Source organism: Stenella coeruleoalba, assembly GCF_951394435.1.
Source record: "Stenella coeruleoalba genome assembly, chromosome: 19".
Taxonomy (NCBI): Eukaryota; Metazoa; Chordata; class Mammalia; order Artiodactyla; family Delphinidae; genus Stenella; species Stenella coeruleoalba.
The window spans coordinates 58,465,502-58,482,123 of NC_137165.1; the positions used below are offsets into that span (position 1 = coordinate 58,465,502).

Genomic DNA, 16,622 nt, shown 5'->3' on the forward strand with positions numbered 1-16,622 from the left:
AAGGGCAAAGTCTAGTTTCTGAAACACACAGGAAGAAAAAGAGAAGTCTTATTGTGGATGGCCTTAAGAGGGACTTCAGGAACAAACACAATCCCTGCCCTCGTGTTTGGGGGCAGACACGGGAAATAAAGGGGACAGGAGACGCACAGTCATCTACACTGTGTGTGTGGTGGGTGACCCAGGGGAGGACACAGAGTGAAGGCATGGGTTCTCCCCACAGCTATCATTTTCATGTCTATTCCCTCCTTCCCATTTAAAAGAAAGGAGAGGGACCTCCCTGGCGGTCCAGTGGGTAAGACTTTGCCTTCCAAGGCAGGGAGTACAGGTTCGATCCCTGGTTGGGGAGCTATGATCCCATGTGCCTCACGGCCAAAACACCAAAACATAAAACAGAAGCAATATTGTAACAAATTCAACCAAGACTTTAAAAATGGTCCACATCCAAAAAAATTTTAAAAATAAAAGAAAGGAGATAAAGAGATTTTTTAATGAAACGAAATTTGCTGAAAGGACACGCTAAAATGTATGTAGGAAAAAAATGTGGCTACAAAAGGCAACTGCAAGAACAAAGTCCAAGGACTAACTCCACACTAGAGTATTCTGTGACGTCAGAAAACTTGCAAGGCTGTGCTTCACTGCAGGGGTTCCCTGGGAAGTTGAGGTTCCCTTCAGAAAGCCAGAGATGAGCAGGCCTTCCGCCCTTCCCACTTCCGGCCACGTGTATCAAAGCAGCGCCAAGCAGGCTTTGCACCCAGACTTCTCGTCACAAAACCTACAGATGAATGAGCAACGAAAGAGGGAAAAACCGAAAAGATATGAAGCCAGATGCATCCAGTGCGTGCCAAGGATTCTCCTGTGGTCATTAGGACGTCTGGGTTCACGGTAAAGCCACGGCAACTGAATTTCCTTGAATCCAATCCTCGCTCCACAAGCAGCTAGAAGTATGAACTCAGAAAACTTTCCTAGGCTTCTATTTTCTCATCAAGGAAATAAGGACACTAATGATGTCCCATTAGGGTTTATGTGAGGATTAAATGCGATCACCAATATAAACAGAAGCTTGCCCCACAGAGGACGTTCAGGACATGTTAGCTATTATTACCAGTACTGTTGGGGAGAGAAGAAGGGTATAAAGACCGAATCCTTATAATTCACTAAGGAAAATGAAACATGTATATAAATAATTACAACACTTCATGGTAAATGGCCAATAGAGGCAATTCAACAGAGGTCTCAATGACGTGAAACCAAAAATAGTGGAAATTGGTAAGTCAAGTCCTCAGAATTTCAAAGGAGAAGTGACATTTGGTCATAAAAAATAAATATAATAGGGCTTCACCCAACACATAGTATAGATTATTTAGTAAAAAGTCACCCAAGAAGACCACAGACATTCAATGTCGATTACACCTAAATTTATGTTACAGTTACTATTCTAAGTGATTTCATAAATTACCTTATAGGGGAAGAGAATATGCTTAGGGATACAGCTGATAAAAATCGGTATTTTCTGGGAGTTCCCTGGTGGTCCAGTGGTTAGGATGTGGCGCTTTCACTGTCGTGGCCCATGTTCAATCCCTGGTCAGGGAACTAAGATACCACAAGGTGCACAGTGCAGCCAAAAAAAAAATCCAAAAAAAAAAAAAAAATCAGTATTTTCTATAAAACAGCTTTGACCTTGGTAGGAGTGAGATTTCCCTGTGACCAGTTGCTGATACAGTGTGAGGGGCAGGAAGTTAATTAATGAATGAGGCAGAGCGAAAGTTATGCACCGATGTTCCTTTCCACATACGCTCAAAGGTTAGTAGGAGAAAAAAAGAAAAACAGAAAGGCCATCCTCTGACAGTGAGTCAGGCTGCTCAGGCTCAGCTGTACCAAGCAGCAGCCATGGCACAGAGTGGACAGGCTGCCACCATAAAAAAAAAAAATCAGTAAGTCCTGGGCATGGAAAAAAATGTTGTGAAAGTCTCTTAAAGCAAAAATACATCTCCAGCCATTGAAAAAGATAGAAACAAAACATAAACAGATTCAGAAGTATGGTATTTTGATTGCTGGAATTTAGGAAGTGTGGAAAATAAGGAAATGAGACGAAATAAGAACTAAATCTAATTATCCTTTTTAATTTATCCATATACAGAAATTAGATGTTGGTGGACTCCCAGAGAAAGTTCAGTTTCCCACACATGACTCAGGGCTTGGCTTTATGCAGCAGCAGATCATACAACGCAGCCGTGTGTCTATGTTGGTGTTCACGGCTGAGGGACGCTTTGGAACCATAAAGCCGTCCAGTTCTTGAACCACTTTAAAATAAATTAAATAACAGAAAATGTCTTCACCAACTCGTCCAACTCTATTGACATTGTTTTGGAATTCTTAAAGTGTTTCGTGTAAAAAAAAAAAAAAAAAAAAAAAACTCTTGTGAAAGCTTAATGTGGTGCTTCTAATAGTTACTAGTTTTTTTTTTTTTTCCCTGTTAAAGTGTCCAGGGACCATGATTGCCTGTGAAATCCAAAGAATTACAAGGGGCTATACACTCCGTAAACTTAAGAAAATCACCACGCTAAGAAGAAATTGACTTGTTTTTTCCTCTCCAAAATCTGTATTAAGTTGAATTTACGGAGATTTCAGGAGCATTGATATACTGCATAGAGGAGGACATACGAATGATTTTGCCGCTTTAATTATTTGCCATTAACAAGGGGATTAACCTGTGATACACACCCCCTCACACGGCAGAACCTGGATGGGGGTCTTTGCAAACGACAGCTACCGTAAAAACGTTGGATTTAAACCATCACATGCAATTGAAGAAAAGAAAGAATGTAAAGAAATTTCACATGTACTAAAAAACACAAAAGGGCTGAGTGCACTAAGCTAGCTTCTGAAGTTCCTTTGATATAGTTTAGAAAGAGGCTTGTGGGGTCCACCCATGACCCCTCCTCCAGGACCGCAGGACCTTCCAAAGTCCGTTGGGTTCACTCCCTTGATAAGGTATCTGCAGGCAGAACTTAGGAAAGTCAGGCTACTGTTTTCTCTTCCACTTCAGGGAAAGTGCAGAAAGGGCAAGTTATCCCACAAATCCCTGGAGCGACGCCCAATATCTTTGTGGAAACATCTGTAGGCACTGCTCTTCCAAGCAGATAAGACATTCTCATGCATGTCTCTTCTGTACTCCTTCAGCCCACTCTGAATGGGTACATTTGGAAATGATTGAAAACATACCATGAACTCGTTTCTGATCCGGGTGTCTCTGAGCTGAGGCATCACTCCTTTGAACAAATGCCTAAGAGACGGCTCGGGCGCAGTGGGTAAATGGGACAGGCACTGCTCGTGTACATTATGCAACATCTATCTATGGGAGCCAGATGAGAAGGCAGACTAGGATCATAAGAGGAGATATTTCTTGGAAATACTGACTTCATAAAGAGTACGTGAAGGAAATGTCACAGGCAGGACAACCCATTTTTCACTTCAGAAGCCTGATGTCAGTCAGCCTTAATTGGATCAAGGCTCTCCGGGGCTCCGGATGTTTCCATGAAAGAGCACATCTTATCATGAGCAACAGACATGTTTTAAACATTGTAAAAGATCCCTTAAGTGAAGACTTTCATGTCACTTCAAGGCATGAGAAGGGCTGAGAACGTATCCAACGCTGGTTTTCCCGGTGGGACATATAGCACCCGTCCCTTACTGCTCCCCGTCAGCCTAGCGCCTCAGAAACATCAGTACATTGACTGAGACTCAGGAGAAGAGAAGAAAGGTATCGAAATATAATATTACTGGCTGTGTCCTAGAAATACCACATCAAAACCATACATGAAGACAGCCCTCCAGCTATGAAATCAATCTTCCTTCACCTTATTTCTCTTAATTCCCAAACTCAGAGATCATCATGAAAATTCTGTTTAAATATTCAATAGCAATTTTAATCACCTCCATTGACTCATCAGGTAATTTTCAAATTTCCAGTAAAGCAATGGATAATTCTTACATATGCTTAGCTTTGAAAAGCTATTATAGTGTTTCAGTCTGATTAACATTGTAAAATAGTGATTAAATGTGAAGTTAGTTTTTTTCTGCATCTGCCAACTACCTATTCTCCAACTTGATATTAACAAAAATGTGGAATGTGGATCTCAGTTAAATTTGAACATACTTTCCATCCAAATGCAGAAGAAAGCGCATCTTAGGCTTCTGCTATCGTCTCCAAAGGCAGCCGCAAGATTAGAGTTCTGACTGTAGACAAAACTGAGTGCACTGTGTTCCCCTTCCTGTTCTCTTCGTAATCACTGCAACATGAATAGCTGTCAGTGGGACGTAGTTGGACAATCAAATGACAGCAATCACAGGAGTGTAAACAAATCAAGGAAAACGGGTGGGAATGGAAAGCGAGGCTGTGGATACCTTCCTTCAGGGAGTTCACGCACTCTCTGAGTATCAGTTGACTTGATCATCAGGTCATCAAAAGCAAAAGCCTGTGGAGCACTAAAGCCTCAGAAAATGTCTCAGGTCACAGAGTGATAGGCTGAGTGGCGGAAATCTAGCAAAGTATACATGGATCAACCCTAAATTTCTATGATTTTCCTTTCAGCAAACTTCTTACCAGCTTTCTTCTGTGCAGTGCTAAAATGAGTACCGGCTTTCCATGGCTGACTGAATTATTCTATTCCAAAGAAAACTGGTTGTTAATCAGAATGAAAATAAGAGGGGGCATGCCAGTTCATTGAGTATCAAGATGATCTTTGCTAAAGTGGAAGAAATCACTTATTGCTATTTTCATGGAGCTAACCAAAGAAGCATGTGGATGATTATGAAAGAACTGAGTGTATCCAAGAAAAGTAACAACCAAACACTTCGCGGGAGATCTCAGGAAAGTTCTGAGACGTGAGCGTGCATAACCTGTAGACCCGGTTTCCCACTTCTGCCTGTGTCTGCGGCAAAAGTCTGCGTCCCTTTCAGAGACCCTCTGGCTTTCTTCAGTCCCCCGGCCACAGCAATAAGTTCATTTGCTCTCCAAGGACTCCAGATTTCATTTTATTTCGATGGAAATGGGATATTGCAGAGTAGGTAGCTTGTGTCTAAGAAACTGTGCAACGAAATAAAATTTTAAAGTGTACCACATCCTAACATTTTTTTAATTTAATTTTTATTTTATAGTGGGGTATAGTTGATTTACAATGTTGTGTCAGTCTCAGGTGTGCAGCAAAGCGGTTCAGTTATACATATACACACGTGCACACCACTATACATAATATAGATAATCCACAAGCACTTACCGTGTAGCACAGGGAACTCTACTCGATACTCTCTAATAACCTATATGGGGGAAAAGAATCTGTAAAATGCTTTAAACGTATAATACAAACTGAGGAAAATGGTGTAGAATAAAAGTCAGAGAATGTAGATGAAGATCACTCCCATTAAGACCAGCAAAAAGGGAGAGACGGATGATGCAAACATAATCGAAGACTAATCATTATAACTGCCTCTGTCTTGCAGCTGAGCAAAATGAAGTGAATCCACGGAATTGCCAGGAATCCATAATCCAATTCGCATCTTTGCACTTGGAGAGCACATTGTGTGACCTTACGGTTCTTCATTCCCAAAGTCTGAAGCCATGTCTCTGCTTAGATGAAGCACAGACTTGGCCCTTGCAGAATCCTGAAATATGCTGTCTGAACGTGCATTGGCTATCAGAGACTCAACCTGAAAGCCACAGAGCATCTAGAATAACCAGACACTTTCACCTGTCTCTAACCAAATCATTTCCAAATATCTAAGGTTTGGTTTTAATTTCCCAGCACAACCAGGCAAGACCACTGGCAATGAAAACTTCTGGTCTCTCCACATCAGCATGAATGGGGCTGCAGCCTCATTTCAGTCGGTGTGCATTATTAATCACCTTCTTGCTTTTACAGATGTCTCCTGTAATATATATTCTCCAAAAAAAAAAAAATCCAATACAAATAAAGAATGGGGAGAGGTAAGCAGGCATCAGAGGAAAAGGAGCAACTAGAATGCCATGTTTGAGTGATCAATAAATTTGATCTGACAGCAAGATGTTCATCAGTTGCTATAAAGGACTCAGCAGTCACTGGGACTCTAGGGGACTTCTGATTTTCTGTAATTACACTCCTCCCAGCTAGTGTTACACTTCTCCCTGGTGGGGCCACTCTCGATGATTCTTGTAGGACGAGAGGTCTGATTCTCAAACTACAGCAGCCCACTTCAGAGATGTTTTGGTTTCTAGCATAAAATAACTGAAAATTATCCAGTATCAATGGCAGCTCATGTTATTTGTGTCCCTCCGTCTCTGTTCCTGCCCCCATCCCTTCTTACCAGGTACCAACACATCTTTCAGAAAGCATAGTCTGAAATGTCTTATTAAAGTGCCTTTTCCCCCTATTTCAATCTTAACTGTATACGAGATCAATGCACTCTTGTGATGGGCATATGTTTAAGAAGATCTCATGTAACTCAGCTCCTCTGTCCTCATTTAGCTCCTTCATCCTGTTCATCACATTCATCCAAATAACATGAACTAAGTCATCGCTATATCCTAGCACTGGGCAAGTCACCAGAGACACAGAAACAGAAATAAGATACCACTGGCCTCCAAGAGCTTACAATGGATGTCATTTATAAGCATGCCTATTCAAGAGAAACCTTTAAGGAATGTAACTAGTTTACCTCCATCTGTGTCGATATATCTCCCAATGTATAATCAGACACAACGGTTTATTACGGAAGGACTGACAGAGTCAAACGATAACTCAATCTTAACCCACGCCGACATCACGTGTCCCATCTGCCCACAAAGTGAGCAGAGGTTCTCCAATTATTGTATCTCATGCCATGTAACATCTAGTGGCAAAATTCCAAGTTTAAAGTCAAACAGACTACGTTTGGATCCAGATTCTGCACCTTCGTTTTACCCGGGCTAGGCATTTTCTTATGACGTACAGCCATTGTACGTCACTGTACTTCACTGTCTAATTCTAAACTCTCAAGCAAACAAAATTCATTTTCTCCCTGTTCATATTTGATGTTCAAACAAACTGAAGTCTCTTCAGTCTCAAGAAGCACACCGTGACCTGAGACCTCCGTGACTCTGCTTCTGCTGCTGTCCTCCCCTGCCTGGAACACCCTTCCACTCACCCATTCCTGGCTAATTCTGACTCATCACTTCAAGACAATGCCCAGGCGTCACTTCCACCAGAGGCTTTCTTTAATTCTGTAGACCTATTTTAATACCCTTCCTCTGTTCTTCTGTAGTCAGTACCAAGTCTTTCTTCTTCATTGCCGTGAAATGATGACTAGACTGATTTGTATCACCTTTTTGCCTTCTCAGTGCCTAGCGTGTAAGAAGTACTCAGAATTCATCAGCTTATTAATTCTCAATCAAGAGATTACAGCATGTGCTATCCCTACACATTTCTAATATAAAGGCAAGGTAATCAGCCTAGGATCAGTAGGCTGAATATTTTGGGTCACTGTCTCAATGACAGAGATGACACTGGTCCGAGCCAATCAGCGGCCTAATGAGGAAGTAAGTGTGGCCTCGATGCAAACGTAAATACTTTAAAGAGCCCTACATGGTGCCATGCGAAGAAGAAGAAATCTCTTGACTAGACAGTAGATGATATAATTTCCCCAAGGATAAATTGTATGATCATGCTAACCAGAGTCATCCTAAACACAGCAAAGACTAAAACTGCTCATAAAGGCATAATGGAGAACCTATCTAACTCATTCAGAACTAAAAGAAATCTGTTTGCATTACAAGTTCATCAGTTCTTAGAGACAGTGCAAATGTGTGATTCCATAAATGAAGACCCTCAGGCCAAGAGGAGATATGCCTTATTGAAAACTACATACCTTTTAAAGGAATTCAACTTTGCTTCACAGGGCAAGCATTCTACAGTATCAAACTGTGGGCTTGGTCATCAGCTATAACTTCTCCATTTCGGTGGTCCTTATGTTTGCCTGCACATCAAGATGAAATGGGGAGCTTTTTAAAAATACATATATGGGGAGATCCCTAGACCATATCCCAGACCTATGAGATCAACATTTCAGGAGCTTGGATACTTATACAATATTGTTACCATAAGTCAGCATCAGGACCAATACTGGGTGGCTCTCTTCTACCTGAAACAGATTTTGAGACACAACCCCCATCCAAAAAAAATACCTTAAAGTATTAAATATGAAAAATAGAACATGAACAGGAAACAGGGACAGAAAGATCTGTCAAAATGGTAACAACGGGAAATATGAAATTAATAAATTGACACATTTTGTAAGGCCGAAAATAAGCCTTCACATGTTAATGAAGAGCTTGTTTACACGAATGCGGTGAAGAACCTCAGGAGTAAGCTCTCAATAGCGCTGTAACACACAGGAAGTTATATCAGTACTTAGGTGACACTTTGTCTCAACTCACAAGCACAGCAGAGTATGAAATAAGCCACAGGGCTTATTTTTCCACTTTGTACAGAAGAAGCAGGATTACTGGCATGCTAAAGTTTGCTTTCCATTCTCGGTTAATATTCACCAAACCTACTACAAACAAGCTCATCTTTTAGAAAATTTTCAACATGTCAAAAACATTTAAAAAAACGGAAACTTCACTCATACAGTCATTCCCCCAAATTAACAAAATTATATTCATTTCAGCATAAAATGCAGTGAAGCATCTGTCATGCCAGCACATTCTGCTTTTTAGGCTTCATATGATTGTGCTTGTTTACAGTCCTTGCTGCTACAATCATTAACACGATTCAGGCATGTTCTAACATCCGGAGCAATGTCTGAAACTTCCCTAGGCGGTCACAGACCAGCTACAGTTCACTCACGGCTGAGTCAGGAGCTCTGGCAGCAAGTGTGGTCAATTTCCTGAGCAGTAGAAGTCTACACTGCTTGTCTACACTTCTTTTGCGAATTCACTCTAAGATGTCGATTGGTGACCGAGTTTCTCTTCTCTTTCGTTAGACCAATGAAAAAGAGATTGCAGGATCTGTCTGTTTCAGACAGAAATCAGTTGATGCTTTGCAGAGACTCTTCTGACCTTATCTTACTGAATTCATAGTGCCCACCGTTTGTCAGGCTGAGTTAAAAGAAACTACTTGACAAGATATTCAGATGCTGACCATCAATCAAACAAGCAACCACAAATTCTGAGTGCCTACTTTTACTGCTCAGCTAGATCTGCCATAAGGAAATACGACAGACTGGGTAACTTAACAGAAGTTTATTTTCTCACAGTTCTGGAGTCTGGAAGTCTGAGCTCTGAGTGCCAGTATAATCGGATTCTGATGAGAGTTCTCTTCCTGGCTTGCAGATGGCTGCTTTCTTGCTGGGGGCAGTTGCAGGGGAGGGTGCTCTGGTGTCTTTTCTTGTAAGGGCACTAATCCCATCATTAGGGCCCCACCTTTATGACCTCATCTAATCCTAATGGCCTCATCTCCAAATGCCAATCACCTTGGGGGTTAGGGCTACAACAGATGAATTTGGGGCAGCATATGTTCAGAGCATAACACTTCCGTATGTCAGCAAAGTCACCCAAATCTAGACAGGTTCCTGGGCAGGAAGATTCTAGCTACTACTACTCAGTGAAGAGTCAGGTAAAGGCTCGTATTTCAAGCCTCTTGACAAGTCAAGCCATGCTGCTGAGGAATGCAGCATCCATTTGACTGGCAGGTGCCAAGCAGAGCGATATACCGCAACTGAAAAGATTTTAAACATGACTCTCGTTGCCTTGGCTTGCTAATTATTATTACTTCAGAGAAAAGGAAACCCCAGAGGGATCAGGTGAGAGAAGCAGAAAAACAGAGCTTTGTCCTGTCGTTTTCTGTAATAGGCATTAGCAGAGAATATCATATAAAAGAAAACCTTCCAAAGAACATGGTTAATCAATACTAGGAATTCAATGATGAATTTATGCCTTGAATAAATGCATAAGCAAAGATTAAGAATGTTTCAGTGGCTAAAAACATGTCCTGCAGCAAGAAATGGGTATTGTACAAGACCAAGTTGACCATCAGAGTAGATTCCAAAAATGTAGAGGAAAATTTCAGTCCCAACCTGAACTATCTCTATAACTACACAGGTTAAGAATTATCACTACAGTTGGGGGCGGGGGGAGGTGGAACTGAAGACCCGTACTAGAAAACCAATTTTAGTACCAGAACTTTCTTTAGGAATTCGAGAATATTTCTCAAATATAAACTTGTATACTAAACTATATATATAGTTCCCATTACAAACACTGTGGTTGGCTAATCTCAACACATTCTTTTTCATCTTGATAGAAAGTCCTGAGTTAAAATTTCTTACACCTGAAAATTTGAATACCTAGATCTGGTGGACCCTTTCTACTAGATTCAATATTCAGGTTCCCGGAGTGCACAAAACAAAGAAGACAAACCTCTTTATAATTTTTTAGCCAAGCATATTTCTAAATATGATAACCACTACTCAAAATAATAATGCTAACAGTAATGATGAAAGAAAGAGTAAAGATGAAAGAACACTAACAATTTTAATAGAAAGCAATAATTAGAACGACAAAGCTTCAGATGCACAAGATGTCAGTGGCCAATCAGAGAGAGATGTCTGGAATCTTACTACACACTGCAGTAGCTAGCGTGTGGAGACAGGATACTACAGAGGCTCCCAAACATCCTCAGTTCACAACACTCTCAGCGTCTCAGGAACTGTTACATGACGCGCTGAGGCCAAAAGAAATACCTAAAAATTCAATTTATTGAGTAGTTAGTTAAAATGACTTGGATATAGTAATCTACATGATATCTAAGAGATGATTCTGTAGAAAAATTAAAATAACCCCATCAGTTATCTATAATAACCCAGCGTGTGTCAGCACAGTCTGAGAATCACAGGTATATTCTATTGGTTCATTCAGATTTTTGAGCCACACTACATAGATTGAACCCTGATTCCATTACTTTATTCCATATGCAACTTGTGCAATTTATGCTTAGCCTTTTCATGCTTTACTCAATTATAAAATGAGTCAGATAATAACACTTGCTTTCTAGTGCTGTCATTATGAGTATTCAGTTAAGTAATCTATGTACAGAGAAGTGGCTGGTTCTAAGCTCAATAAATGTGAGCTATTTTCATGAACATCAAGCAGAATAACATCAAACAATATTCCCTTTCCTATGATTGCAACAAATCCAGAGAAAACGAAATGCAGGAGTGGGTACACGTTTTTACTTCTCACTCCTCTGTAAGAAGCTGGAGTTATGTGTTTCTGAAGAGAGACTTATCAAGAGGTTCCATGGGTACTTTCTCCCAGGACACAGCAGAAGCAGAACCAGGTCCTTGTTTTAATTAAGGCTTAGTCATGCAACTCGCCAGACTTTCCAAGAAAATAATGTCTCTATATCTTTAGTGTCTAATTAAATACAAGAAGAAATGCAGGAAGTGAGCCAAGCTTTTGACTGTAGACATGAGGAGTTTCCAGCTCGCTCCACGGACTGGCATCTCACTCCTGCACGTTTATCAACAGGAAAGGTAGTGGGATTATGAGGATTTTTTTAGAAAGAAATTGCTGAAAAAGGAAAACAGTCTATGTAATGAGCTTTTACAGATCTGTATCCAGTTCACTACATTTATTTTGCTTTGCTGAACCACTTACCTGGTCTTTAGTTGAAGGATATAGTCTCATAAGAGGATACAAAGCATAAAAATGCCAAAGTCTGGCCACTGTCCTTCTCAGTTTTTTATATTAACATGACCTATTACCCAGACATTTCTAGCTATTGTAATGATTATCTCCTTGAGCTTTAGCAACTGGTTTACAATCTTTCTCTTCTTAACAAGAGCCCATAACATTTGGGGTAACCCCAGTATCCAAGCTAGCAACTATGGCAGATGCATTATTCATTCACCATGATTCCCTACGGGCAAAATGTACTTCTACACCACTGATTTGGGATAGGCCATGCCACTTGCTTTGGCCACTGAAATGTTAGTGACTAGGGTTCCCTGCATATAGGCTGAACCTTTAATCAGCTTCTACTGTGATTCTGCCTCTTTGCTCTTGTCCCCCAGCATCAGAACAGCATATCCTAAATGGGGCTGCTTGGTGGGCTTGTACATGCAGCCGAGCCCAGCAGAACCAGGTCACAGCCAACTTCATCCTGACGTGAGCAAAAGAGGTTTGCATTTTTATACACCTCTGAGATACTGAGGTTGTTTGCTACCACGGCAAGAATCGACTAACACCCCAAGCTATCAACACTCTACTCGAAAACTGTTTTCATCTCCTCCCCACGTATGATGTTCGCCTCTACTATCCAAGACCATATTCTACATGTAATCGGTATCCCCGATTTCTTGACTTCTGAGATTTTAATCTCCAGTATTTCACTCCCTTTAGGGCCTTTCTCACTTAGGACATTCGAAGGGTTATAAGAGCTCTGAGCCAGAAGTGGGGCAAAGATCAAGATATATATATATATATATATATATATATATATATATATATATATATATATATATATATATATATACACACACACACATAAAAATCACAAAATCTACCCCCGGTCTTCGAACACAGATCTCTTACAGGAAAACAATCATAAAAGTCACAGGAAAATGGCACACTACTAGAATTCCAGTCAGTCATGAATAACTATCCAGTCCCTCCTCGCATCATATGAAATGTCTCCCAGGATGCGGACACAGGTTTCTATCCAGCTTGTCAGGTTCCAAAAGCAGGAGTGGTTTCAGTAACATATGGTTTCACCCCTTCAGGTGTCTGGCATAACAGAGCTAAGAGACAATATCATCTCTTACCCTGAACCTCTTTTGAGACGTTACTTAATATTGGATTGCCCTCCTTCCATAACATAACTCGTTTATTTATTCTCTTATTCCCAGCTGCTACGTTCCCTTCTCTCCATTTATCCCCAATCTTTTCCACCTTTGGGAGGGATGCTGGGCTCAGCCCCTGTGCCGGACTAGACAGCAGGCAGCAATACTATCCTAGCAAGCCCCTCCCCCTCGGTCCACCCCTGTCCACACAGAGTGGGTGACAGAGCTTACAGAGGTTCACCTAGTGGGCGATTTTTACCCCAGGCAATACAGATGAATTCACTGCTGATCCCTATTTGGCAGATGGGATGAAGGTACATCCTACCCCATCAGGCCCTCAGGAAGTGTGATATAAAGGTTAAAAACAGCTACTATTCCTCGCTTCGGAGTCATCCCTTCTTCCAGCCCTTGTAGTTGCAGCGCTGATCCTGTGGCCACTGCAGCGAGCAGGGGGAATGTTGAAAAGCGGAGGTGATGTGGGAAAGGAAGTAGAGCAGCCCCTTCCTCACCTGCTCTTCCCAGATCCACCAGAAAAAAAAAGAGGAATCTATCCCGTGGGGACGGACACTCCTTGAGCCCCACCCGTGCTCATGCTGAGTGTGAGCACACACTCACGAAGGCGTGTAAGCCAGCCCTTCATGCTTGTATCTCCCCTTGTTTGGACGACATGTTTAACTGCCAGGCCCAGCCTGAGGAGGGATCCCTGTGCCCAGGGTCGGACATTATCGGCTGCAAGGGGATCCCTGTGCCCAGGGTCGGACATTATCGGCTGCGCCAACCACAGACTGACACTTGCCATCTGCCTCCACGAGGATTAAATCAGGAGCCGCTGCAGCCGCTGACCTTCAACATCCCCCTGAAAGGAGCTCAGGGTGGAGACCAGGAATGAGGCGCTCTGTGCTCTGGGAGAAACTGGCAGAACAGGCCTTCAGAGAGTCAGATATTTTCAGGAGAAGATTTTAGGAGCCCAGGTCTTGCATCTCCTCATATCTAGAAAAGCACTGAAATCCTTCACGGTGACGTCTGCTCCTCGTGACCGGCAGCCAGGCTCTGCCAACACGTGTGCTCGCCTGAGCCTACCCGCTCCCTTCACTAACGTCAGATATGACACCGACCTTCTACCCCACCTCTCTGGAGCAGTTTCTTAGAACTATCTGAAACACTGTCTCCCGGGCTATAGTCCCCGTTTTAGCCCCCAATAAAACTGAACTCACATCTCTCACATTGTGCATTTTTCTTCAGTCGACAGCTATACAGTGAGTTCCTTCGTCTGAAGAGGGGTCGCTGAGCCATCCACGTGGATACACTACGTTCTGCTCCAGTTGTTCTGTGGCACACGGAGCATTGCATCGACTGCCGGGGAAGCAAAGCCCAGTCTAGAGCCCGTGCCTCTTCCTCTCAGGCCCCACTTGGAGCCCCTCGGGGCTTCCTGCATCGGTCTCGCTGGCCAGCTGTGCTCAGGGTCTTCCCACCTGGGAATGTCCTGCACAGCCGCCTGCCATCTCTCTCTCTTTTGCTGGCAGACAGAACAGCTCCTGTTAGCATTTTGCGCCTCAGAAGGAACAAGAGGAATATGTCTAGATCCAGCCCGTCTTTGCATTGCTGCAGACTCCGACGTCCACTTAATTCATGGATCTGGGGGGCCAGCCACCTTAAGCAAGCACATGGCGATAGCTGCTCGTCGTTTCCAATCACCTTCCAAAACTGGAAGAGGGTTCTTCTGATGGGCATTGTCATGTTCTACTTTAGGGCATCCCCCAAATTCCCATAGGGCCGTGCCCCATTCAGGCATCCTTTCAATAGGCCAGGTTTCCAATTGCTGTCTGTCTGACCTCACGGCCAGGCCATTGGCTACTGCTGCTCATGAGTAAAAACCCAAACAGAGGGGCTCTTACCACTGTTCAATCCTCCCATCAGTGCTAGGAAAACAGTGCGCAATTCAGCCCACCAAGGTGTTCTGTGTTTGCCTTCTCCCAATCCAGCAGCTCCTCCCACGGTTCCAGAGTCAGTCCTGGAGAAAAAGAGGCTTCCTGCTAGGGATTATCCCTCCTCACACTCGCCAGGGAGCACCACCCTGTACAAACCATTTCCATTTGCTTATGGAACTCTTTTGGGTACTGCCACCCTCATTCGACAGCGTGTCTCTGACATCACCCAAGACGATGTGGGTGTTTCAGGTTTTAAGATCATTTTATGTCAGTCTTAGCAGTAGCTTCCAGCAATAATGTCAGACAGCAAGGTAGTAAATGTCCCTCAAATGGAAATGCTCTGGTGCAGAGGACCGGAAGTCCTCGATGGGAGGTGATCGCAGGTTCTTACCATAAGCCCCGGTCTAGAGGGCCATCACACGCGCGATCTGTCTCCACCAGCACCCCAATTTCTAGTCTATACTGTGTGGGCTCAGGCAATCTTACTGGTTCCCATTAAGCATGTCCAATTAATGTCAGTCGAAGGGCAGATTTATAGCCTTCTGTTTTACAGTACTAGGTGGGGAAACGTTCTCCATCCAGACACAGTCTCCATCCCCATCACACAAATAGGTAAAGAAACCACAGTACAGAAAGCCTGTTCACACATACCAATTCTCCTACAAACTCTTACCTTAATTCCACCAACCCTTACGTTCCTCACTGTGGCCTTCCTTAAGATTTCAACACATCTTGGTTTTACAATATTAGGTTGAGGAAGTGTTCCCCAGGCAGACATAACATCGATTCGCAAACAACGTGACACCACTTCTTTACGTAACATTGCTTAAACCTCCCAGCTTTCATAATCCTATCCACGCTCACACTCTAACGCTCTCTCAGTCTAACTGCAGCAGAGTCCAGCCTCCACCGATGGGTTTTGGCACCACAGTTCCTGGGACTCCTGTATTAAGGACTCCTGGAAACTTCTCTTCTCCACCCTCAGACCATTTCAGCCATCTTGTGCAAAAGACTCTGGGTCCCCAGAGAGGGGCCGAGCCGAGGGACCCTGGCACTTTTGTCCACCTTTAGCTTGATTAACCGGCCTGACCCTTTGCCCCAAGCGACGGCTCCTCAGATTTCTCACAGCAATCTCTACCTTCCAGCTTGTCTGGAGCCCTTTTACATTTGGGCACCAGCAGGGTGTCGCTTTGGCCCACCCAACCTTTGGTGCTATAATAAAACTTTGTGTTAACCCCATCAATGTTCGTTTTATTCATCTCATTCCTTAATGACCATCTAAAAACGTCCACCCCCATGGGATGAGTCCCATGACACTTCCCTCTCTGTTTCCTCTTTGTTTCACTCCTATCAATACTCACTTTATTTACCTTATTTCTGAAGAACCCTTTTAAAATTGCTACCTTGTTGGAAGAGTCCTTTGACTCTCCCCTCTGCCCCCTCCTAAACTCTTGTTAATAAACCTATTGTTTTTATTAGCGTCTGTAAGACCCACAACGGGGAAGCTGAGAGAGCAAACTGGATAAGGCTTCCCAGACTGCTTTCAGTTTTGCAACCATAAGGTACACAGGGCGCCCGTGTGAAAGGAGCCCCCTTAACCACAGTGTTTACCGTGACCTGGGAAATGAGTGTATTCACTGGGTGAATATCCCGGTCATCATAAAGCCGGTCCCACGTGGCTTGTGTATGAAACACATCAGCTTCTTCAGTTGGGGTTTTCCACCTGGGATTTATAGGGGGAGACAGAAAGTCCCCCTGGTCAGGATAAACAGACCTGACAGTGGCTCTTCCCCAGTCCAGCAGGCTGGCTGTTTCCTCGGGAATGACCTCCTGTGAGTCTGG

At 43.0% G+C, this 16,622-nt stretch overlaps 1 protein-coding gene across 12 annotated transcripts in view; it reads right to left on the reverse strand.

Moving 5' to 3' along the window:
- The window catches only part of KCNJ16 (potassium inwardly rectifying channel subfamily J member 16), a 453,090-nt gene that overhangs the window by 265,716 nt on the left and 170,752 nt on the right, over positions 1 to 16,622 (reverse strand). For 10 of the 12 annotated variants that reach the window (XM_079904089.1, XM_079904098.1, XM_079904094.1 and 7 more), the window contains one exon: positions 7,879 to 7,986. The exons of the other annotated variants lie outside the window; for them this stretch is intronic. The gene's annotated coding sequence lies outside the window, so the exon portion shown is untranslated. The remainder of the gene's footprint in view (positions 1 to 7,878; positions 7,987 to 16,622) is intronic. 12 annotated transcript variants of the gene reach the window in all.